Consider the following 5,503-nt stretch of genomic DNA (forward strand, 5'->3'; position numbering starts at 1 on the left):
TTAATATAAAGTTTATAATATTATTGATTAAAAAAGAATTTTAATGTATAGAACTTTTATTTTCTTTTATATATATGATACTTCTACACATTTTAGTTTTATTTCTTGTATACTGGTATATTTAGCAAAAGTTTAGTAAATTAATCGGAGTTTGAGTTTTTATATCCTATGTTTAATATTTATTTCAAATGTTTACAAAGAATATATGTGTAAAACAACTGTCTATGAACATCTTTATATATTTCAAGGAAAATTATATATAAATCATTCTTCAAATGTCTGTATCTTTGTATCGGCAATAGAAATATATTACATCATCACATAATTGCAGTTATTTCATCATACTTCATATATACTGAAAGAGAGAGAGAGAGAGATGCATATATGAGCTTTTGTATGCCGTGCAGCAGCGCCATCACATTCATTTTTAGGGATTGGAAATACTTATCCATATCCACTTTTCGATACTGTCGGTCAAATCTCCATTTGGTTCATGTCCATGCTACATCCATAAATTATAGATCAAGAATACAACCGTTTATGGATTTATACATATGCAATAAAATAAATGTTTTTTAATACAAAGAATGCGACATTATTCAGATAAATTTCAATTAGATATAAATTCAAAAATTAGATAAAATATTTTTTTCCTTATCTAAGTAGAAATTATTCGAATTATATCGTGTTTTTGATGTCATTTTAATTAAAAATCTCATTATTCCATTAAAATTATTTTTAAAAAATTACTTCCTAAAATAAAACATAAATGTTTTAGTTTTTATTATATAAGATTTTTGAATATTATAAAATAATTATTATAGATAAGTAAAGATCTTCGATGTTATCGAAAGCGAGAGCGAGAACGAGTAAAGAGCAAGCGAGATAAATATCGTCAAACAGTTTCGAAATCTCTTACACGCGAGGGGCTTATTCCTTTATTACATAGTATTTCACGAGTATATATGTGTCATATTATCATAGAAAATAAAACTTTTATATTTTGCATTTTACCTGTTTGAAAATAATTTTAATAGATTAATGATTTTTTGCGATTAAAATGATACCAAATACGACATAAACCGGATAATTTTTAGTTAAATATGTGCTCAAAATTTTTATTATTAGTTTAGCTAAAAATTATCCGATTTATGTTGTGTTTGATGCCATTTTAGTCGCAAAAATTTTATTAATTCATTTAAATTATTCTCAAACCGATAAAATATAAGTAAGAATCTTTCTCAAAATAAGAATTGAAGTGACAGAAATCTAAATTATCGTTTTGTTGCAATCCTTAGGAATAAAAACTATTTTTCTATCGATACTTAGAGTAAAGATATTTTGTCTCATGCTTTATCATACGATTTTTTGATTATTCAAATATAATTTGGATTGAGAATGCGCAATAAAATCGCAGGTCCGAATAATTAACATAACGATAAGCTTTGCGATATTTTAATCGTTTATTAAATAATTAATCTATAATTTAAAATACTTATATAATTTAATATTCCGCTTGTGTACATATATGTCATAGTACGCAAAATATTTTCGGCTGCGAATTATCAACAATATGGTATTCAGCCTTGGCGGTATAAACATTAGAGCGCTATTGTTTACATGTTACGACTTACGGCTTTATCATTCACACAGCGACAATCGAACAGTAATGTAGTAATGCGAAACACTCCGTCCTTTTCTAAACGCGATCGCGAAAAGTATCGGGAAATAATTTGACATAATTAATAATTAATTCTCTCTCTTTCTTTTACTCTCTAGGCAACAATTATTTAAAAATACTTAAAATATATTTCGTCCGATGTTTTTTCGTTCGATTTTTCGACGATCTAAATATGATTCGGACTGAGAACGCACAATAAAACAGTCTAATCGCAGATCCGAATAATTAACATATCGATAAGCTCCGTGATATATTAATTGTTTATTAAATAATAGATCTATAATTTAAAATATTTGTATAATTTAATATTCCGCTTGTATACGTCATAGTACGCAAAATATTTTCGGCTGCGAAATCAATAACATGGTATTCGGCCTTGGCGGCGTAAACATTAGCGCGCTATTGTTACGACTTACGGCTTTATCATTCGCACGGTGACACTCGAACAGTAATGTGGTAGTGCGAAACGCTCCGTCAAATTCCTTTTCGAAACGATACGTCGCGTTGTCGCGAATTAATTCTCTCTCTTTCTTTTACTCTCTAGGCAACAATTATTTAAAAATACTTAAAATATATTTCGTCCGATGTTTTTTCGTTCGATTTTTCGACGATCTAAATATGATTCGGACTGAGAACGCACAATAAAACAGTCTAATCGCAGATCCGAATAATTAACATATCGATAAGCTCCGTGATATATTAATTGTTTATTAAATAATAGATCTATAATTTAAAATATTTCTATAATTTAATATTTTGTTTGTATATATGTCATAGTACGGAAAATATTTCGGCAGCAAAATATTAATAACATAATATTCGGCTTTGGCGGCGTAAACATTAGCGCGCTATTGTTAACGTGTTACGATTTATGGCCTTATCATTCGCACGGTGACATTCGAACAATAAGGTAGTAGAGCGCGAGATGCTCTGTCAAATTAGAAACGCGATCGTGACAAGTATCGGGAAATAATTTGATATGATAAATCATTAATTATCTTTTATATACATTAAATAATACGTAACTATATCGCGATGATAGATCTTGAAGCTCGTATTTTGCGTGACGTGTTCATTTTATCAACTAATTATAAGAATCGAAATGACAGTAATCAAAACCATAAATTACTATTTTATTGCAATCTTTATGAGCAATAATTAATTTTCTATCAATATTTAAAGTTAAAAATATTTCGTCCATTGCTTTATCGTTAGACTTTTCAACGATCAAAATATGATTTGTATTGAGAACACGCAGTAAAACAATCGAATCGCAGAATCGAGTAGTTAGCATAACGAAAGGCTCCGTGATACATATCACTCGTTTAATAAATAATTCGTTTATAATTTAAAATACTTGTATAATTTAATATTTCGCGTATATATGTGTTATAATATACGTAAAATATTTCGGCAATTCGGAATTATGAATGGAATGGGGAATTGGAATTTGGTCTTTGCGGCATATAACGCGCTATTGTTTACGTTTTTTTGTTTATTGGTTACGTATTGTTATTATTTGCATGACGACTCTTGAATAGTATTATAATAATGGGAGTGGGAGACGCTCCGTCAAATATTCCTTTCTTACTTGTTATCATTCGCATACAGTTGAGCAATAAAGTAGTGATAGGAAACGCATCGTATATTATTGAATTTTATTCCTAAATACGATCGTGATTACTATCGGAACATAATTCGATATGATAATTACAATTAACAATTAATTAACTTTTGATAAATGACACGAAACTGTACTGCGACGATAAATCTTAACGCGATCATTCATTTACAAGTAAAACTCGAAGCGACAGAATAAAAATTATAAATTTTGTTACGGTTATTTTTTGATTATCGATCCTTACTTTAGCTGAATGCTCTGATTGTGAATTAAATATATTCCAATAATTCAAATTGTTCTAAAATGCAAGCATAAATTAATTATTAATTAAACGATTGCTATATAACGATTTTTTATTACTTTAATCTTTCGATTTACGATTCATATTATTGTGCGTATACTATATCTACATAGCGACAATAAATCTTATCCTAACGCGATCATTCATTTACAAGTAAAAATTAAAGCAATAGAATAAAAATTATAAATTTTGTCACGATGTTCTTCGATTATCGATCCTTATTTTAACTAACAATGCTTTGATTGTGAGTTAAATATATTCCTATACTTCAAATTTGTCTAAAATGCAAGCATAAATTAATTATTAATTAAACGATTGCTATATAACGATTTTTTATTACTTTAATCTTTCGATTTACAATTCATATTATTGTGCGTATACTATATCTACATACAATATAACAACAGAGATAGTATTGCTGTCGAGTAGTGCATGATTTTGGCTTCGTATAATCGTCGAACGAATCATACTTTTCGTGTTGCTCTTTCTTATGATATAATAAAGTGCATATCTTGTATGATTCTTCCATGATCGGGAGTGTTGTGCAAAGTGTTTCGCCATCGCATATACGACTAGTCATAATTAGTCGTGTTTTCGTGAGTGAGTGTGAGTACCACGAGGAAACAACAAAAGATGAGCAAGATTGGGAAAGGAAGTTTGGACGACGGACAGACCAACGATATGCGGTAAATAATTCATAAATTATTTATTAACGCTGTTAATGATTAAAACTCCTTCAAAATCGAACAAACACTATTAAAACTATAAGAAAATATAATATTATAATAAATCTCTGCGTTTTGGAAATCAATTTTTCGTATATCATATAAAGATATATTCGTCTCGAGAGAGATAAATTTTTTCGCAATTCCGACTTTTTATTTAGAGTTCTGGATAGCACCTCACGAGATATAAGATACTCTTATTATTTTTACGGTAAATTCAATATTGCAAAAGATATCGCGTTTTTCCGTATGACATTTGGCGAAAACCTGACAGTATACCTATCACCGAGAGATCATATGAACGTGAAAAAATTAATTTGCGTTTTGTTGCGATTCTCTCTCTCTCTCTCTTTTTCATTCTCTCTCTCTCTCTCTCTCTTTCTTTCTGTCTTTATGAGCAATAATTATTTCTTTTACAATACTTAAAGTCTAAATTATTTTCAATACTTTCAACTTTTTGACGATTTAAATATGATTCGGATTGAGTGCACGCAGTAAAAAAATCGTATGCAGAATCGAGTAATTAGCAAAACAAAAAGCTTTGTGATACGTCAATCGTTTAATAAATAATTAATCTATAATTTAAGATACTTGTATAATTTAATATTCCGCGTATATACATATATATCATAGTACGTAATATTTCGATAACAAAATATCAACAACTACGGCCTTATTGACTTTTAGCTCACTATTGTTTACGTGTTACGCTCTTTTCATCATTCGTACAACGATACTCGAACAGTAAAGTAATAGTGCCAAATGCTTCGTATCTTGTCAAATTTCTTTTCTAAACACGGTCGCGACACATAATTGCTATTATTTTAGTTATTACAATTAACAATTAATCAACTTTTGATAAACAATATAAACGCGACAATAATAAAGTGCGTTGTGTATACGATTAATCATATAATATCTCACGACCGTAAACGAGCGTAAAATTATGCTCATGCATCGGCGATAATAATTAGCTGGCAACGGAAGAAATTTTTCTCCTTCATTACCCTCTGATAGAGGTCGAAGCTACATCTCTGGCTAGATGTATCCAGAATGAATATGGCCAGGATCAACGAAAGGTAGGTCCAACTGGCCCAACGGAAGCAACATAGTTGACCAATATCGTGGTCAAAAGGCGCAAAAATACACATGTTGGGTAAAACATGTGTTTGCGC

The sequence above is a fragment of the Formica exsecta genome, unplaced genomic scaffold (assembly GCF_003651465.1).
Source record: "Formica exsecta isolate Colony F162 unplaced genomic scaffold, ASM365146v1 scaffold504, whole genome shotgun sequence".
Classification (NCBI taxonomy): Eukaryota; Metazoa; Arthropoda; class Insecta; order Hymenoptera; family Formicidae; genus Formica; species Formica exsecta.